General features: G+C 45.8%; 1 long non-coding RNA gene across 1 annotated transcript; it reads left to right on the top strand.

The window, feature by feature from the left end:
- The first annotated feature begins 226 nt into the window (after positions 1-226).
- Positions 227-17,246, top strand: LOC110341919. Its single transcript, XR_005874667.1, has 3 exons — positions 227-304; positions 14,475-14,656; positions 16,517-17,246. It is a non-coding gene; the product is annotated as an uncharacterized LOC110341919 (long non-coding RNA).
- The last annotated feature ends 4,229 nt before the right edge of the window (positions 17,247-21,475 follow it).

The raw sequence follows: 21,475 nt of genomic DNA on the forward strand, positions 1-21,475 counted from the left end.
TTTTACACTGGAAGAAACAGGCTAGGGGGCTTTTGGGGAGTGCCCTTCGGTAGCCACGCCGGCTGCAGGGGGCCCAGAACAGTGCTCCCTGTAGCAGGTGCAGTCCTGAACCATTCTGGGTTCTGAACTCTGGCCTGAGTGCGTCACAAGATGCTGCAAGCCTGGGCCCACAGGACCTCCGGGGTACCTGGGTGTAAGCCCTGCCATTGTGACTCACTGCCTATTGTGGGACTTTTCATACCTGTACCTCTCGAAGTTGAATGAAATAACAATCTGGTTTGCTGCACAAGGTCCGGGTTACCAGGTGATTTAAAAAAAAAAAAAAAAAAAGGAGGCGGTGTAACATTTATTTGTTAGACTCCCACAACAGTCTCCCAGACAGGCACTTCGAATGCCAATGCCGTATCTTGTTTAATCCTCAAAACACTCTCCCAAGCTGCTGCTTCAGTAAAACGGAGAGTATAACCTACTCTCGAGGGAATGAACCCCAGCTCCTGATCTCTCTTTAGAAAAAGGTGAAGAGAGAACAAGCTTCTAGAGGGAGAAAGCCTGCGACCTCACTGTCTGGGCTCTGAGGATGCCTGAAACTTTGACAAACCTAGTCTCTAAAGTTGGGGTTGGTTTTTTTGTTTGTTATGTTTTGTTTTACCTGGTGAAGGAGCCTTGCGTGGCAGGAGGCAAGCAAGGGAAAGGGAAGACCGATGTGGCAATCCTTCAGGCAGGAAAAAGAAAGGTCAGGAAATGATTAACCGGCTGGGCCGGATAGTGGTTCATTAGCTCAGGCACCTCCCCGAAGAACACGCCTCTAGGACCCTGCAAGCCACTTCCACCCTTGCTACTCCACCCTTCAGTCTTCTGCCTGATTTTACCTAGGGCTTTCTGTCCACGGTGGTATTTCAGATTCCTCAGTCAAAACTCCTTTACCACTTTCCCAAGCTGTATAATATTGATGTTAAAAACAAGGCTTGGACCAGCTTTGACAATGAGGGGGTGTAGAAAGTGAGCTGCCTCTTAAGTGTTGATTGAGAGGCTAGCTCTGCTGGCTACTTGATAGCGAACCAGAGCTAGTCCTCTCAAGCCTTTTCCCTCTCCTATCCACTGGAAAAACAGTACTTATCTGTGTGAATTCCTATCCTGTAGTAATTAACAGATAAAAGTTTGGTTTTCTTGTTTTAAAAATAGCAGGTGAAGGCTGCTTCCTTGGGATGAGAGAGGAAAATACACAATATCTGATCCCTGTTGAGCCTCCTCCACCTATTTATCTGAAAAGTCTTGCTCAAGCAGCGTTCTCTGTGTCCTGCTGGACACTCACCCGCATTCAGCGTCCACTGCCCCTCAGTTAGTATGGAGCATGCGCCTTTCCCCTACTGCCGTTGATACTAGTATGTAATGCCATGTTCTTTTCAACCTCTGAGAAATTGTTTTCTAATCCCCTAGACCTCAGTTTAAACATCACTTCCTACCTCCTTACCAGAAGCCTTTCCTGACCCTGCCCCAGCCCACAGGTTACCTCCCAGGGTATCATGCCCTTGACTGCCCCCACAGTGCCTTTTAAAAACATGCTTCTTGTATGTAATTATTTGTTTAATGTCTGTCTTCCCCCTTGGAGGTCCATAAGAGTAGCAAACAAGTCTGTCTGGTTTCCTGCTTTATTTCTAACAAAATATGTAGAACCTGGAGGGTGTCCAATACATAAGTTTCCGTGGATGAAGGAGGAAGGGGTGGATCTGTCAGATCCAGGAAGAGGGGAGCTTAAGAAATAGACCCAATCAATGTAAATAGCACCGATCTCAGAAAATGATAGCTAAATTAGCATTCAGTTCTGAGTTTATAGTTTTCAAAGGAGTGTAAAAAGTACCTGTAAGGTGTAAACTGCTAAAGAAACAATGTTACAGTTTTTATTAGTGTTTCAAACAGAATGAAAAAACAAAACTCTTGGAGCTGAAACCCTAATTTAGTCACTACTGACTGTCCCTCAGAGGACAAATTCTAACAGGTAATCCAAAGAAACTGGGCAGAGAGGTTTTCACTAATAACCCTAAAACTGGATTTTTCCTGTGTCTTTGAAAGTTATCACAGAAAACTAAAACAAAACCGCAGTGAGTAAATGTGTCAAATTCGGGAAGACCACAGGGCACACTGGGAAATCTGCCTTTCAAGCCCCTGGCTTCTGCAGCTGCTTTTAATACAATGTTCGCTTCTTCTTCTTGGCTGGCATCCCTCTGGCACCAAAGAACACCAAAGGCTTACATACCAGCACCCCTGAAGGTGATGTACCAGTCTCCAGCTCCCCCCCACCCCCACCCCCACCCCCACCCCTGCTCTGCTATGCTTGGCAGCTGCCGGGATGTGCTGCCCAGCTGCCTGAAAAGGTGCATTTGAAGCAGGGTTTCAGTTTAAAACCCACCAGAAGTGGCAGGCCTGATTTTAAAGTGTGCATATTGTACAGCAGAGCCATGCACAATTTCACCAGTGCTGTCTTTTTAAAGAGTGTGCATATGCATTGGGAAGAGAGGAAATGAGGGAAGGGGAGGGTTTAATTACATAGAAACTATGGTCAGTAAAAGGTCTGAGACCTTCCTAAAACATTAGATTTGTGACATCTTGAAGCTGTGGCCCTCAAGTACCAATTATCAAGATTGATTAGGTCCTGGGGGGAAACTGGATTTAACTATCCCTGCTCAGGCAAGGCTCCCTAGAAATACAAAACATACTGGTTTAATTATTTACCACAGTAATCTTTCTAGAAGCAAAGCCTCCTTGGAAAACCAAAGTCAGACCACTGGAGACTAGGAAGCATTGTTAAACTGGGAGAGGGCAGCCACCTGAGTCCTCCTCCGTCCTGAGTCTCATTTCCTAGGCCTTTATCTGGATGTCCTTGCTGATCTATCTATAATCCTTCCCCTTCTTGAAAAAATAGACCTTGCCAGTCCTTGTGTGTTGCCTGATTTCTAACTCTTGGAATACAGCCTGCCTTCGGTTCACAGCAGGCCTTCCCTGACTGTTAAATGACTAACTACAAGAGTGATTAGGAGAATAGACTATATCAGGTAGAGTCTGCAGGTGTGTGACCCCATATTCAATCTCCTGTACCACTTCCCAAAAAGAGTGTGGGGTGGGGTGGGCTAGGTACCTGTGGGCTCCAGTTAGCCTACCCTCACTTTACCACTAGGGATACTGGTGGGGTCACTGTCACCTTCCTGCTCAAATTTCCTCACTGGCGTCCTCATCTGCAGCAATTCCAAAATAGCCCCTTATTATACAAAATGTGTTTCCTCACTTTATGTCCTCCCCCACCTCATCCTCTTCCACCTACCACCGCCCCCTCCTTCCCAGTGAAGCCCAGAGCTTTCTCAGGGCAGCCCTCCATCACTTACCCAAGCCAACTCCAACTCTGCTCCCACTCCCACCACCCCCATTCTGTCCCTACAGCTTGTCTCGTGGGACTGTTATTTTCTGTTCACAGTTCAGTCTCTCTAGGGAGTAAGCATGTTTATTTTCATCTGTGGAGTCTCCACACCAAGTTAGCAATAGAAAATATTAAAGCTGACTGTATCTACTGATGGAGTGTTGATAGAATTGTCCCCTTTGAGAGTGATTACATCAGCAATTACACAGAATGGTCCCATAGGTAGGTTAGTCAGTAAAAGGACCTGGACCAGTTAAGAACAGAAACCTGTATTTATTGAGTGCCAAGTAAGTGCCAGAGACTATATGGAGAGATCTCATTTCTTTAATATCTGGATGTGCATTATTACCTCTACTATTTTCAAGATAAAGACAACTTTCAGGTTAAATAATTGCACAAATTTACACAGTAAGTGTGCAATTATCAAAGAAGGCCGCCACCTCACCCCTCCCACACATGTTTGCTTTTAAGTGATGTTTGCAGTACTGTTTGGGGAACCTGGCATTCCTTCCGATGGGAAGCTGCTTGTGGGTAGGCTTGTGAGTAGCTGGAGAATCATTCATGTTCAAAGCCAGCAACAGCGTTTCTGTCCTCCACCTCACAGTTTCTATTGCTATTTGTTCATTTAGACAGAATCTCCCTACGTAACCCAGGCAGGCCTTGAACTCTCGGCCCTCTGGCCTCAGTGTCGTCCTCCCCCCCCCCACACACACACACATCCCCACCCCTGTCTGGGAGGATCTCTTCTTTATCTCTGAGAGCTCCTTTTATGAAGCAGATGAGAAATTTTTCTTACCAAAGACCCACTTTGCAGATGAAAGTACTGGCCGATAAAGCAAAGCAGTGGGACTCCAGCACCCAACAGTCTTTTCATTTGTAAAATCAGTGTATGGAGCTGAATGATTGCCCAGTGCCCCTCCCCCCGCTCTGCGGCAGCACGCAGCCGTCAGGGCCACTCTTCCAGGCAAGATCGTCCTTGTCCACACAGACAGTAAGAGCTAATTTTTGGCTCCAAATCTGCACCCCACCCCACCCCCATTCATAGCTAGAAAAATTCAGCTTTCTCCCATACCTTATGGTCAGTTTTTTACCTATGGAATTTAAGTGGAACTCACAACCACCTGCTGTACCTGGCGTTGAGGGCAGCTGCTCACGCACAACACAAATACTTGTCCAGTGAAGTCTGTCAGGCGGGGGTGGAAGACAGCAATACCTTAGGCTAGGCCCCCAGAGGGACTCTGAGTCTTCTAAATTTTCATGCTGCCCTTTCCGTGTTCCCTAGTCAACCATCCCTTCACTTCTACAAATGTTGTTGATACCCTGCCATCCTTCAGGTACTAAAGAGACGGAGACACAGACTGCAGCGCTGTGTGGGCTGCTGACATCACATTGCCACTGTAAAGATGGAAAGTGCTGTGATGTCACTCACCTCCCCCACCTCGACCCCAGCCCCCAGTCGTTAATTGCCTAACTGCACCCGAGAGCCCCTGAGTTTCAAAGTGCCACCCGACTGTGAAATGACACCTCAAACACAGGTCCTGGCTTGGTGTGTGGTGGGTGGTGTGGAAGTCTGTTTCCTGCAGTCCTTGTCAGGAGGATTGGTGTGTGGGAGGATGGGTGGCAGTGGCCTGAAATCACTGGTTTAGTTATGGCTTGCACGGAAGGTTAGATTTTAATTTTTGCTCTTTATTGGAGATCATATTTATTTTTGTTTTATTGTGTAGGTTCATACAGTGCCATTGTAGGTGGAGCTCCTGGGACTGGAGCTGCCATGTGGGTGCTAGGAATCGAACCTGGGTCCTCTGGAAGAGTATCCAGTGATCTTAACCACTGAACCATCTCTCTAGCAACCCCCTCCCCACCACCCCTGCCTTTGAAAGAGTCTAATTCTTTTTTCTTTTTTTTTTTTTCTTTTTCTTTTTTTTTTGGTTTTTCGAGACAGGGTTTCCCTGTGGCTTTGGAGGCTGTCCTGGAACCGCTCGGTAGACCAGGCTGGTCTCGAACTCACAGTGATCCGCCTGCCTCTGCCTCCCAAGTGCTGGGATTAAAGGCGTGCGCCACCAACGCCCGGCTCTTTTCTTTTTTTAGACAGGGCATTATATATCCCAAGCTAGACTCGAATTTACTATGTGGCCAAAAAGGACCTTAAACTTATTTATGATCCTCCCATCTCCACCTCCAGAGCACCACGCCTGGTTTTATGGATTTAAGTTATTTTAAAGGGATCTGGACCAGATCATTAAACAAACGTCACTGTCGCCCTAAGCGTTGTGATATAAAAGTGAGGACTGCACAGTCCTATCTGCAAACAGGAGGGAAAGCATAAGAGGCCAGCTAGCAAACAGGCGATTGCAACAGCCTGTGATAAGTGCTCGAAGGGGAAGAACAGGATGTTGCTAAGCCACAAACAAGGGACAACTAACTTAGCCTGGTGAGTGGGGGAGGGGGACGTGTCAAGTAAGGCTTCCTGGAGGAAGCAGCATGTGATCCTAGACTGGCTTGATACCTCAGTTGCCCAGGTAAGTTGTGCAAGGTTGAGAGGAGGAAGAGGGTGTAGTGCTCAGGCCAGAGAACGAACAGTGTCTGCCGAGCTTCCAGAAGCGGTAGAGAGTCGCTGAAGTCCCCCAGCCTGGCTGGAGAGTCAAGTGCATGAGGATGGAAACTGAGCCACTAGACTGGCAAGAGAGGCAGAGGAGCTAGAGAAAGAAGTCTAGGTCCCTTGGGACTCTGGCATCCTTATAGGTGGCACTTTCCCCTGGTCCTGGGAGTTGGGGAAGGGGACAAAGGTGCGGTACAGGAAGGTGAAAGAAACTAGCAATGATTAAATATCTATAAGATGTTCAAGTGCATTAGTCATCTGGGAAATGCAAATTAAAACCACAGGGCATAGTAGCCAGAAGCAAGCAAAGCTGAGAGTGCAGTTAGGAGCTACTTCACCACACCCTGTCTTGACTAGATCCTTCAACAATTGTCCTCAAGGTCTCAGAGCCTACTGAGGGAAAAAAATTCTAGGTTTAGAGAACTCTCCCTATTTCTGCCTCCCCATCTTCTTCCTTAGCTTAAGCTGATTCAGAAGTTCATCCATGAGAATATTTAGCTAAGCTGAAAACGAATTCTCAGTTATCTAGAGCACAGATTTAATAGTTCTAGACCAGTCAGTGAACTCAAAGAGAAACAATGCAGTGGTCTCACCTGCCATTGGGTTCCAGGGCCTGCTTCCCTTGATCTGCCATCTACAAGATGGGCATAATAACCACTGTTTCTAAATGAGGACACCCTTCCTCTGCTTCCTTTACCCAAATATTTAATGTTTGGAAAGAAAGAACAGGGAGTCACAGTTCTGATGAGAACTGTTTTTTCTTAAGGTGTCACCATCCATAATTTACTCATTTGGGTAACCACACCAAAGGTTGTAAGTGTATTTTATAGCCACACCATTAAAAATGCTCTACAGCCACTGGCCTGGTTGTAAATATTTTCCGGTGGTTATTTAACATTATAGACCTCCCAAAGAACAATGGTGGAAAAGCAGGGAGAGGCCTTAGAGCTCTTTGGCCATTCTCAGTTCCCTGTTGAGTAACTTGAGTTTTCAAGCTAAAGGAGATCTGAAAAGGCAAGGCTCCATGGGAGATGACTAAGCATCCTTTGGGCAGAGCCATTACAGAGCTAACAGGCTAGGGGGCTTCAGAGAAGGAAGCTAGTCCCAGAACATGCATAGGCCCAGCATTGTGGAGTCCTCTGGCAGCTCCTGGTGCCATCTCAACCCTTGCTTGCTGGGTTCTGCTCAAGAGTTTGGTGTACTTGGCTTGGCCTTTTTTCTGTGTGCAGAGTGTACACACTGCTTCAACTGGGAAGCAAGTAGCTGCTTAAACCAGAAAAAAAAAATCAATACAATAAAAATTATGCCAGGTGTTAAAAAAAAAAAGAAGAAAGGGCTGAGATCTCTCTCAGCACTTGGAATGAATAGCACTGAGGATGCAGTTGGTGCCTAATATATACTTATTTCTATTATCTAAGTGCTAATAGAGGGGAAAGCACACAACACAGCCCCTAGGCTCAAAACAATGTCCTGCTGAAGGCAGGGGTAGCCCAGGATAGAAGGCCTGGCACGTGGTAGGCACTCAGGGAATTACATTACTCTGGCAAATAAATGTGTATTCATGTTGAAAAGCTCACACTAAAGCTAGTCCCAGAAGACCAGAAATAGGACCAAGAAGAAACAGAACAGCTGCTGGCTCAGCAGAGGAAGCCTTGGTGGGAAAAGAGAGGAGAGGAAGGAAGGAAAATGACTTTTCACTAGATACCTGTTGTTTCCTTTTGCGCTTTGGAGAGATGAATCCACAGGTAAAGGCTGCCAAACTGACATCCGAGTTTAATCCCTAGGACCCACATGGTAGAAGGAGAGACCCAACTCCTGCAAGTTATCCACTGGCCTACACACACACACACACACACTCTCTCTCTCTCTCTCTCTCTCTCTCTCTCTCTCTCTCTCTCTCTCTCTCTCTCTCTCACATACACACACACACACACACACACACACTGAATAATTTATTTATTAAAGCCCAATGTCGTTCCTCACCCAACAAAAAAATTGCCCTGCAATGGGGGAAAGAGATTGATCAGGATTATTTTTAGTATTTTTGAAGTCTATACTGAAAAAAAACTTTGAGCTCTTCAGGAGTGGGGGCCTCTAAAAACATAAACTGGGTTGAGAAAAATCATGAGCAGTGTTGTATTTCCCATGCTCTGACAAAGGGCTCTAGACTGAGTGCCTAATGTTTACATCACTGTTTGTGAAGTTATTAATAGTAGATATTTTTGTGTTTGACAACCTGATGTTATTAACTTGGCTGTGGTCATTTGTCTCTTTTTCTTATAACTTAATCAGAAAGCATAGTGAATAGAAGACAACTGTTTCACAATTTCATCAAGTTTTTAGTGCAATTAGGGAAAATTTTTGTATACATTTTCTTAAAAGAGAGACAGGGAGAGAGAGAGAGAGAGAGAGAGAGAGAGAGAGAGAGAGAGAGAGAGAGAGAGAGAGAGAGAGAGAGAGAGAGCGAGCTGGGCATGGTGATATATACAACTGCAACCCAGGAGGTGGAGGATTACGAAGTCAGACTGTACTGTGTAGCAAGACCCTGTCTCAAACACCCTGCTTATCTCCATGCCCCACAAAGGAGTTTCATATAAGTGAGCCTGAATTTCTGAGGACTAAGGACATCTTTATCGTTTGACTGGGATGAAAACCTAGAATATTGCCTTTCCTTTCCATTTCCACTGCCCATCACCTGATGCTGCCACAGGACCCTCATGCTTCCTATAGTTCCACATCAGGCCACATTCCACTCAAAACCCTCACTCTGGCTCATGCTCAGCCCATATTCACTCAGGAATTCCCAACACCTGGGCCAAGCCTCTTCCCTTATGGGGGATCTGAGGCTATCCAAAGAAGGAAAGCGACACATCCCAGCTTCCCATCTCCAAGTCTCACTGCCAATTCATGACTTCTCTCTGCTTGTGCACCACCAGAAGGCCCCATCAACTCCCACTGTTCCAAGAAGCAAGCCCAGGCCCCTCCCCAGCACACAGCCCTCCCTACATTCGATCCCTCCCAACTGACTAGCCTCTCTTCCCTCCTCACCTCCAGGGACTTGATTGCTGAGCCGACCCTGAAGGTCTTTCCTCTGCCTCCACCGCTTCATCCAAGAAGTTCTCCCATATACACAGGTAGAGGCACAAAGCCCATCTTCCAAAAAGCTTCCTGCCACCAGTCACACCCACGTTTCTCCTTCCCTCCCCCCTTCTCTCTTCTCCCCATCTTTCCTACTCTTCTTCCGACTTCTCTTTCAACTCTTCTTTTTTCCTCCATCTCCTTCCTCTTCCAAGTTTCATCACTTGCCCATGACACCCTGCCTACGTAGTCACAAACCTTGTAATTATACTTCAGTCCATGGCAGGTCACCATAGCCCTGTAAGACTGCAATGGAGTAAAAAGATCTCCATTGCCTGGGGACACTGTAGCTTCTATAAGGATGAAAAGCAGCACATTACTGTTGGTGGCGCTGCTGATGTAAACACACCTACAGTATGGCACATGTAACAATCTACAGCAAATACTTGATAATAAATGTTGCCGGTTTATGTACTTATTAGACTTCTTACTGGTGTTTTTTAGAATGTACCCCATTTATAAAAAATGTTTACTGTAGAATGATAGGTTGCACTGGCAGCAACATCGCACACATCTGGAGGTTACCACACCTCAGAATTGCATCATTGTTTCTTATGTTTGATGTAATCTTGTGTTTTGTTCATAATGGTCCTAGGAGCAACAGCTCCACACCATATAGCTAGGTGTGGACCAGACTATACCATCTAGGTTTGGCAATCTCTTTGATGTACTTACAACAATGACATCATCAAATGACTCGTTTCTTAGAGCATGTCCCCACAGGACATGACTGTCTGAGATAGCCCTTGTTCCCATCTCTTCACACTCACAGAACCTCCTTGTTAGACATTGTACCCCTGGAGTGCACCAACTGCTCATTCTTTACTCCTGTGTATGTGTATTGTCCTAGAGTCTCAGTTGAGGGATTGGCCTGTAGGCATGTCTGTGGGGATTGTCTTGATTATTAATTAATTGATGTGGGAGGACCCAGCCCACTGTGTGACTCCACTCACTAGGTAGGAGGTCCTGGGAGTTAAGCATGAGCCTAGAAGCCAGCCAGGAAGCCTCACAGTTTCTGCTTCAAGTTCCTGCTTGGGTGCCTGCCCTGACTTCTCTCATTGATGAACTGTGACCTGGAAGTAGAAGCCAGATAAATCCATTCCTCCTCTAAGTTTTGTTTTCTCTGTGTAGCCCTGGCTGACCTGGAACTCTATAGACCAGGCTGGCCTCAAACTCAGAGTTCTGCCTACCTCTGCCTCCTGAGTGCTAGGATTAAAGGCATGCACCTGGCTCCCTAAGTTGCTTGTGGTTAGCATTTTCTCACAGCAACAAAATGCAACTAGAACAGATAGTTCTATCTGTTTATCGCTGAAGTAGGTTCTTAGTAAATGTTTGTCATTTGAGTATAGCAGCCTGATGGACAGAGCTGAGTCTGTGTGTCCCTTTACCTTATAGTAACAATGTGACCTTAGATAAGTGACTTACTATCTCTGAGCCTCTGAGATCCCAAAGCTAGAAAATGGAGGGTTATAACCATCCCTCCCCCATGAGGTATTAAGGAATGTATGTAATCACGTGAAAACATGTAACATCTGACACTCATACAATAGGTTCCTGATAAACACGAGTCACCAGCTTCATCCCACATATTTTGGAACTTTATCTTTTGCCCTAGCCTCCTTAGAAGAAGATTTGGAGAGAAGATTGCCAGTATATTCACACTGGAAAATAAAGTGGGCAAGCCATGGGTTAGTGATAGCCCAGTATGCACAGGCCCTGGGTTAGTTCCACAGACACACACACAGACACACAGACACACACACACACACACACAGACACAGACACACACACGACAACCAGACAACCATGATCTAACAAAGACTAAAAGGACTCTGAAGAGTCGGGTGGCACCATGTTGGGAGCTTCGGGCCCTGGAAGGGGTGGAGCCTCTCTTCCTGACTAAACAGGAAGACCCTACCTGAAGATCTTACCTCCATGAAAGCAGGCTACAGATTAGAGCTTGCTAGAGGCCCTCCCTAGGGTCACCGCCATGCTGTAGAAGGAACTTGAGCTTGCTGAGAGCCTTAAGCTTGAAGCACAAATAAATGATATCCCCCCCATACACACACACACACACACACACACACACACACACACACACACACACACACACACACACAGGAACTTGGCTAATGTGTCTCTGGCTCTGGAGGAGAGGGAGACAGAGGGCCAGAGAGCAGGGTTGTAAAGGGCAGGGAACACCTCCTCTTATGAGATACTCTGTGACCTAATGCCCTCATCTTGGCTTCCGAGAGAAGCATCTTGGGGAGTGAGGAGAGCCGAGGGGAAGGGGAAAGCCCAGTGGAATCACATCACTGATTTCTATTAGTAGCTGTGGCTTTCCGGGCACCTCACCAGGTCTTTTCAGTCTCTTGAGAATGTGGGCTTTTCTAGGAGCTAGGTTCCTTTGAACAAACTGTTTCCCTTGTTTCTGTACTTCATCTTTGTCAGGCTACCCTAAATCTAGGTCCTTGTGAGGGGCCGGTGTTGTGGGACTAACTCTGAGGGCAGAGTGGTCATCATGGGAGAAGTCAGATGTCCTGTAGCAGCATTCTCCCTGGGGACAGGATGCAGGAGTAGGCCCTTGGTACTTGAGGGACTTTTGAGAGCCATGCAGTTAAATCCATCCTGTTACCAATAAGGAAACTGACACTTAAAGTGCTCAAGCCAGGAGGCCAACCCAGAGCTACTCATTCCATGCCAGCATTTTTCTCCTGTTCTCTGTCACATCTCACTAAAACATCTATCCATAGTATGATGCAGGGGCTGCTATGCAAATAAATCCTGAGTTGACTAGAAAGTGTGAGTCCAGTTTCCTAACGTCAGATTGGAGTCCTACCCTCGGTTCTTGCCTGGACTGTACCTTCTTGCTGGGGGAAGGGTAGGCAGAAGGAAGACTTATGCAAACAGTATCCAGATTTACACATTGATAGAATCGTTGGGTGGAGTTGGGGCAGGTCCAAGGTGTGAGGGCTCTGACTTGATCAGCCTGCTCTTTTGGGTTCTGGCCAGGTACGAAGACGTCTCTTCCTCCTTCCCCAGAGCTCATTGGCCTCTTGGAGACCAAAGGAGGCCGGTGTGCACTGAAACACCCCCAAGAGGCAGCACCTGGCACTTGGCCAGGAAAAGCAACAGACTTGAGTGGAAACCGGAAGGTAACTCAGAGACTCAAAAACAGCAGAAGGCAATGAGCCTGGCACAGGTGTTACTGAAGTTATGGAAGGAGGAGGAAGAAAGGAATGCTGAGACTCCCAAGAGGAAATCCATTCACTTAGTCATAAGATTTTCAACTGAGCACTCAAGGGTACCAGGGAATGGCTCCAAGGAAATCACACAAGGAAGGGCGCAAGATTCATGCATATGACCCAAGGAGAGGAAAGCTCAAAGTCTGGCACGGAGTCTCAGCTAAGTGGAAAGTAAGACAGCGGGCAGATGAGATCTTGAAAACTTTGTCAGCTATTACAAAAGAACAGTATCTGTACAGATAAAGTGTTTCTGTTTGTTTGTTTGTTTTAATCTTGGAGAAAGGGGTTAAGATGAAATTTGAGAGCTTCCCAGGGCTAAACTAACTGCTTATAACACCTGCCACAATTTACTTGCCTGGCAAACACTGCCTCCCACCTCTTCTTTCCCCAGACTCCTTAGCCTCCCGGGCTCCCTGATCTTCCTTTCCCTGCCAGATGTCTCCTGCCCCCTGCTTTTATCTGTCAGGTCAGGGCACCCTCCTTCCTATGCACTGACAAAGTTGAAACACTTATGAAGGGCAAAGGTACAACACAGTGTCTAATTTATCTTTGCACCCCAGTGCTAAATATGTAGTAAGCACTTAAGAAATGTTGGACGGAAGAACAAATGTCACCATTATGTAGCGAAGAAGCATATTTTTAAAGAGAAATCATGATCTGGACGTTGTCAAAAGATATATTTAAGATGTTTTAAACTCTGCTGGGATTGTAAGAAAGTTTCCTTTCTTTTCTCTACCCGCCCCCTCCCCCAGGTTTTGTAGATTGTAGCATGATTTTTAAAAAGAACAATATTGTGTTTTATTTATGTGTATGTGCCTGGTGGAGGGCGGGGCACATTTACCCGGTCATGTGTGGAAGCCTGAGGTCAAATTCAGGTGTCTTCCTCTAGCACCTTCCATCACATAGCCTGTGTATTTGTATGTGTGCATGCCAGGCCCCTCTGCATGGGCACTACATGTATGCAGGTGCCCTTAGAGGCCAGAAGATGGTGTTAGGTCCCCATGAGCTAGAGTTATAAGTGACTGAAAACTGCCTGATATGGATGCTGGTAACCAAACTTGGGTTACCATCTGCAAGAGTATCAAATGCTCCTAACTACTGAGTCATCTCTCCAGACCTTGTTATTTACAGTAAGAATCTGCCACTAGACCTGGAGCTCTCCATTTTGCTTGGATTGGCTGGCCAATGAGTTCCTGGAATCTGCCTGTCTCTGTGTCCCAAGCACTGAGGTTAAAATGCATATTGCCACCACCAGTTTTTATGGGAGTTGGGAATCTGAACAGAAGTCCTCATGCTTGCACGTCAAGCGCTTTACCTACCGAGCCACCTCCCTAGCCCTGCAACATTTTATATAATGAAAAATGTGTATGATTTAGCACCACTCCATTCTACTTCCAGTAAGAAAACTGTAAGAATTAAGACTTATAATCTAATTTTAAAGTCTTCTTATATATCTGGTATAAATTGTGAAAATTTAGAAAAGATAGCTGGACTTTCATAATGCAAAGACACCAAATACATTTATGTTCAAGGCTGTTACACAATAGCATAATGACAAGAGAAAACCTGTACATGTTCAGTTTAGACAGACACTTTTCGTCCAGCCAAAGCTTGCTACCCTAACCTGGAGATTAACGGGACCTGACCAAATCATGAACTTACTCAACTGCCCCGCCCCACCCCACCCTCTCTCTTTCTGAGACGGGGTTTCTCAGTATAGCCCTGGCTGACCTGAAACTCACTCTGTAGACCAGGCTGGCCTCAAGCTCAGAGACCTGCCAGCCTCTTCCTAGGAGGCTGGGATAAAAGGTGTGTGCGCACTGCCTGGCTCCTGCCTTCTCATCAGACTGCATTTAATACTGTTATTTAAAAAACAGTTATGATTTGATTAAAATATCTACACATACATATCTGTTTGAAGGAATTGCTGGTGCAGGTCAGGAAATAACATCAGATCCCCTCCAGTTAGAGTTATAGGTGGTTGTGAGCTACCCAGCATGGCTGCTGGCAACTAAACTCTGGTCCTCTGGAAGACTGATGTCTGCTCTTAACCACTGAGTCATCTCTCCATTTTTTTTTTCAGACAGTGTCTCACCATGTGCCTCTGACTGTCCTTGAACTCATCATGTAGGACCAGCCAGGTCTCTAACCCACATAGATATGCGTGCTTCTGCCGTCTGAATGCTGGGAATCTAGAAGAGTAAGCCAACACGCCCACCCAGGTCTTTAAAAAAGAAAAAAGAAGAGTCGGCATACAAAGAACAGGTTTCCTTACTACATTTTCACCCATACTTTGTTTTGGTTAGCCCTCCCAACTCTTCTCTTTTGTACCCTTCTGACCCCAGAGTCATCTTTCCATTTCTCTGTCATCGGACCTATTACCCTCCCCAACCCTCTTCCTTAGAGTGGCCCCTTTCTAGATTTATGACTTTTACACACATTCAGTTTCCATAGCTACATACATGTAAAAATTAGAAGGTAAGAAGGCTGGCCTGTAGCTTAGTGCAGAACGCTTGCTGAACACACATGAAGCCCTAGGTTCAATACCAGGACTGAAAATAAGACCCCAAGCCAAACCAAAAAATCCTACTTTTGGGACTAGAGAGATGGAGCAGCAGTTAAGAGTATAGCCTGATCGTCCAGAGGACCCCAGTTCTATTCCCAGCACCCATGACAGGTGGCTCACAAACTCCTAGAACCCCAGCTCCAAGGATGTCCAATGTCTCTGGCCTCTGAAGGTACTTGAATACATGTACACACATATAATTAAAATAATATAAAATCTTAAATAGAAAGCTACATGTATGTGTGTAGGCCTGATCATATATATGTATGTGTACCATGTGTGTGTAAGTGCCGACCAAGACCAGAAGAAGTTAAAGGATAGCCTGGAACTAGAGTTACAGGAGGTTTTGAGCCTCCCCATATGGGTGCTGGGAACTAAACTCAGGTCCTCTGCAAGAGCAGTGAGTGCTCTTAACCACAGAGTCATCTCTCTCTTAACCACTGAGCCATCTCTCCAGGCTTCCACATAAGATTGTTTTTAATTGGAGGGTAAAATCTGTATATGAGAGAGAACATATAGTTTGTTAAGACCAACTTAAAAAACTTCAGTTTATTGACCATTGCTACCTCTGTGCAGGACAGTGGGATTCAGTAATCCATAGTCTCCCATCTACAATAAACTCCACTCCCTTCTTGCACGTGTTCATGGATTTTGACTCATGCATACAGTTGGGTGGCTACCACAGTAAGGACAGAACATGGTCCTCACTCTCTTCTTTGTTTGGTCTTTTTTTTTGTTGTTTTTTTGTTTTTTTTTTTTGTTTTTCGAGACAGGGTTTCTCTGTGGCTTTGGAGACTGTCCTGGAACTAGCTCTTGTAGACCAGGCTGGCCTCGAACTCACAGAGATCCGCCTGCCTCTGCCTCCCGAGTGCTGGGGTTAAAGGAGTGCGCCACCACTGCCCGGCTGGTCATTTTTTTTTAAACCGAGATCTGCTGCCTATGCCCCTGCCCCTGCCTCCTGAATACTAGGATTAAAGGCATGTACCAGCCCCCTGCCACCACCACCTGGCTAACAGTCATTCTTAAGAATCCTCTCCCTAGCCAGTCTTGGTGGTGCATGCCTTTAATCAAAAGGCAGAGACTGACAGATCTCTGTGAGTTTGAGGCCAGTCTAGTCTACATAGTGAGTTCCAGGACAGCCAAGCTATGTAGAAAGACCCTGCCTCAAAAATCAAAACAAAAGAAAATCCCATCTCTTTGCACCCCCCCAGCACCACAGATGTGTGCTCTGAACCTAGAGTTGTACATTCTCAAAAGTATTCTAGATACAATCAAAACAAAGCCACAGGAACATTCCTAAAACATGATTGGTTGGATCTGTGCATGTGATACCCATGGGCAAGGAGGGTCAGTGATATCTGAAATAGCCAAACTCAGCTCTCTCCAAAGGCAGGAGAGGGAGGCAAGGAGGCTGTGGCCCCTTTGGCCTTGGAGAGGCTCAAAGGTTGCCCTGTTGTCAGACAGCAGAACCTACACAGAACTGGGCAGGCTTCACAGAGGAGCCTTTGACCCCAGCAGTGGGGCTTACACTCAGGACTCTCATTCTCTTCCCCTGCCAGGGTCAACCTCCCCATATGAGAAGATGTCACCAATAATGATGTACCGGGGAGCCGGGGAGGTGGCACAGGTAAAAGAACTTGCTATACAAGCTGGATCGCCTGAGCTCCTTGTAACCCACCTGATGGAAGGAGAGAACTGACTTAAGTTGTCATCTGATAGCTACAGACGACGATGATGATGATACAGAAAATAAAAATGTAAGGTTTATTTGGGGAAGGTGGGGTGTTGCAAACCAGTAAATCCCAGAATCCCAGACTAAGGCAGGAGGTTCGAGAAATTCAGCCTGAGCTATGTAGTGAGACGCTGTCTCAAAAGACAAGAAAGAGAGAGAAAGGAAAAAGATTCATTTATTCAAAGGAACTATATAACCAAGCACATATTGAAAATCTCGTATATATAGAGCATAAAGGAGGTCTGATACACACCGAGTTCCGGTCTCACCTCTGCCGGCCGCAGGAAGCAGATAAAGACATGACCTACAAAGACTCAGTTACCGGCCCTGGGTCACACATGTAAGTAAGCGGCGGGGTCGGAAGGAGGAAGGCAGAGGGCTAGGGTGGAGACATTCACACTCTGCTCCCTGAGCTATGGAAAGCCTCTGTCCCCACACTGCACATTGCATCATAGCAGACAGTTCCGGGCTTCCTGCCTCCAGGGTTTGTGACAGCAGCAGTTATTCTGGCTCTTCGTCTCCCTGTTTATAAAAATAAAGTGCTTGAGAAACGCGTCTCCCAAGTGTCCTCCATGCACTGGATGCTTCGTCATGGTGTTTTCCCTGTGCAAAGACTCTACTGGCCCAGTTCTCTCTGTCTACCTCTCAGAGCTCCTCCGAGAACTCCGCGTCCCCTGGGCTCGCCCCCTAGAGGACGTCTGTGGCGCAGCAGGAGCCAGACTCTCGGGGAGAATCCGTGAATCAGACCAAGTCAACATAGTCACATGGTCAAACCAACTTTAATTATCGCTTTCCCTTTTTGAGAAACATGAATCAAGAACATATTCTCCCAGTCCTTCCCACGCCCGTGAGGGCAAGGCTTCTGAAACACTTCATGAATGGTGCAGTTGCAGCTTGAAGAGCCACTGGGTTATTTTAAAATTGGATTCTATTTTATACTCTCTATCCCTCAGTTTCTTTTAGGTCCTAGGAGACCTGTTTGTTGACCCAGTAATGATCTTGAAGAGCTGACAAGCGGCAGTTATAAAGTAATGCATTTGTTTTATTTTATTGAAACAGTCTTTTGTAGTGTTAGGCAACATATGCAACATGATACAACACTGAAAAGTCACTAAGGGGTTTTTGGCTGTACACAATGTTCATAGTGCTAATCACAATAACTAAAAGTTGAAAATGGCTCAGATGTCATCACTGATGAGTACATATACAAATCAGAGAGATGGCTCAGTGAGTAAAGGGGCTTTCTGCCAAGTCTGACCACCCAAGCTCCAGCCTGACCTCCACATGCGCACTGTGACATCAGTATCCGGCTCCTACCACAAACAGATTTTCTCCACACAATGGAGTATTATTCAGCTCTAGAAAAGAATGAAGACTAATACAGTCTAAAATATAAATGGGCCTTGAGGACATGCCAAGCGAAGGAGGACATGTTTAAAAGGCTATAGGTTATATTGCTATTTTTCTATGAAATATGGAGATGAGGTAATTCATAGAGATGTAAAGCAAAAGTTACTAGTAACCAGAAGATGGAAGTAGCAGGCAACAAGAATTTTTTTTCATGAACATGGGGTGAGGCAATACCCTGGAGTTTGACAGAAGTTAAGGTCACACAGCGCTGTGAATGTACTAGAAGTCATTGAATTATGTACTTTAAAATAGTTATAACAGGATACAGTTTATGCTATGTGTATTTTTACCACAACAAAACAAAGACAAAAGGTTATGTTCTACTTTCTCCAGGCCCCCTCCCTGAAGGCAAAAATAAATATTATCTGTGTTCTCTGCCTTTCAGAGATTATTGTACCTATGTGTGTGTACACATGTATGTTTAGGTTTAGGTATTACTGACGGACTCTTTGTTCCTTGTCTCCTCAATAATCCACAGTTCTCTTTCCTTTCATCCTTACATTTTACTCAGAACAATCATCACTTTCTTTTGGAGGAATCAGGAAGAAGTTTTATTGTAGAGCTAAAGTACACACTTAAGTCAGGAGTGGTGGGTGTTAGGATTGGATTCAGGCATAATGCTGGCCTGCCCCGATCACCTGGCAGGAGGCACTCAGGCAGTACCCTGGCCAGCCCAGGCTCCTATGGCTGCTGTCACTAGGTGCAAAGGTCCCTTTTAACAGACAAGCTCCGCCCACTCCCTCTCTTTCCCCTTGTTTCTCTGAAGGAGCAGGCAGCACTTTTCCCATCTCCTCCCTCCCTCCCTCCATCCCTCCCTCCCTCCCTCCCTGTTTCTCTTCCCCTTCCCCCACTCCCTCCACTCCCTTCCCTCCCCAATAAAACTTCCTTCCCATGTAATTTCTGCCTGATGGTGTGTTTGTCCTGTCCCCCACCACCATGGGATCTGCTGAGGCTCCACCTTGAGCTGTATTATAATAGTGTCTCGAAAACCAATAATAATAATAATAATAATAATCGTGCGTGTGCATGCACGCGCACATACACACACACACTATATATATTTTTTTTTCAGTGGCACATGTTAACCAAGTGTTCTACTGAACTACACCCCAAGACTTGTGTTGTGACGTACCCAAAACTGTTTGGAAAAAAAAATCACAGAGAGAGAGGGAGCCGGAAAACAAATGAATGCATGGTTATTGATTTAAAAGTTTCAACAATGAGGCAAAAATCCCTTAACTGCTTACTAGGTGGCTACTTGAGCCAGCTCTCTCTAGTCCGGGTGAATTTCTTCTAACTAGAGACTATCAGGTCCTGATCTTGGAGGTTCATATCTGTTTACTTGGACGTTAGGGACTAAATTAGGGTAGTAAGTGGGTGTTTGGGGGACAGTGCTGGTGACAGAGACATCCCACAATAGGAACATAGAAAATTTTGGGGGGGGTTCCAGACGGGTTTTCCCCCTGTAGTCCTGGCTGTCCTAGAACTTACCAGGCTGGCCTTGAATTCATAGGGATCTGCCTGCCTCTGCCTCCAGAGTGCTGGGTCCAAAGGCGTGCACCATCATGGCCTAGCTGGAGGGAGATTCTTGATATCTGGTATCTCAAAAATGCTTTTTAGTACTAGCATGTGGAAGTCTAGGTGGGAAACTAGTAAGTTCGCCAGGCAAGAGCCTGGATTCGTGAGGCCTGACTGTACTGATCACTACTAATGTATATGTGTGTTATAATTGCGGGGATAGTGTGTGATGGTTGATTCTTCTCAGTTCAGACTTTTTGCTTCAGATTCACTGATTTTTATTTTATGTGTATGAGTGTTTTGTCTGCATGTATGTGTGTATGTATGTACAACCACGTGTGTGTAGTGCCTGTGGAGGACAGAAAGGGTGTCCATCTCCTGGAAGAGGAGTTACAGGTGTGGGCCATAAAACAGGTGCTGGGAATTGAACCTCATCCTCTGAAAGTGCTCTTAGCTGCTGAGCCATTTCCCCAGGCCCCAGATGGGACCTCTTTGGCCACTTGTTCTCATATGTTGAGAGAATACACTATGTAGAAGCTATGTAAGGGTGTGGTATGTAGGGGATGGGGCGGGGTGACTGGTGGCGGTGGAGGGTGGAGCCCGTTGGGAAACAGTTCCACTCACAGGACTCATGGTCCACTTCCCTACAGCCCACACAGACTGTGTGTTGATGAGGATAATTTCAGTGGTCTATTTGGTTTCTACAAAATCCATTGTTCTTTTTTTCTTTGTAACTAGAGATCAGGACAGTGAATTTTATTTTCCTTATTTATTTATTTAGTTATTTTTGCTTGCCCTGAAAGATTTTTATCCCAGTAAAGAGGCTCAACTTTAAACATAAAACGCACTTTAGATTTGTGCTTCCAAATCTCTCAAGGGAAGACCTTTTCATTTGCCAGATCCTCCAAGGATCCTTTGTGTTTATCAAGTCCTGCATTTGCGGGGTATTTTGAAACAGCAAAAACATCCCTGCAAAACAGGAAGTAGGCTTTTAATCTTTGGTCTGAAATCAAGTGTTTCAGAAATGAAAAGGCTCCAGCTGGAGGAAGGTTTGATGTGACACAAGTCACAACAGGAAGCTAGGTGACACGGCTCTCTCCTGTCACAATGCTTGGGCAGGCTCATCCATTTGTCTCTTAGGCACCTGTTTTGTGTGGGCCTCACTCACCACCGCACCGACAGCAACCAGCAGTTGGGCTGTTTTCATTTCTTCCTATTATACACGATTCTTCGAATGTGTAATAATTTTGCAAAGATGGCAGTTATGAAAGTGTGAGCCAGGGAACTGCAGGATCTCTGAGGCCCTTTCAGGGAGTCGACAAGGCTGAGACTATTTTCATAATAGTTTGCACTCTCACTTTGTCAATGGACTGTGGGGTGCTCAGGGGGCTGCACAACCATGCACAATTACCTGAAGGGGCCATTAAGATGGTCCTTCTCTTCAATTACAGATCTGTGGGAAGCTAGCTCTTCCCCATGCACGCTAACCAAACCACGTATTGAAACATTGGCGCACAGGTTCCAGCTCGTTCCTAGTAAGCAGATAATAGAGACTATTTTAAAAGATTTGTTTTTAATTGTGCTGTGTGTGTGTGTGTGTGTGTGTGTGTGTGTGTGTGTGTGTGTGTGTGTGTAAGTCCAGGCATGCATGTGTCATAAATATATATGTGGAAGTCAGAGGACAACTTTCAGAAATTAGTTCTCTCATTCCATGGTGGATTCCAGGGACTGAACTCAAGTCATCAGGCTTGTGTGGCAAGTGCTTTTACCTAGTAAGCCATCTCACCCCACCCCCACTCCTCGCCCCTGTCTTTTTTGAGACAGTGTTTCCCAATGACCTGGAACTTGCAACATAGCC

This window comes from Mesocricetus auratus, unplaced genomic scaffold (assembly GCF_017639785.1).
Source record: "Mesocricetus auratus isolate SY011 unplaced genomic scaffold, BCM_Maur_2.0 Super-Scaffold_100691, whole genome shotgun sequence".
Classification (NCBI taxonomy): Eukaryota; Metazoa; Chordata; class Mammalia; order Rodentia; family Cricetidae; genus Mesocricetus; species Mesocricetus auratus.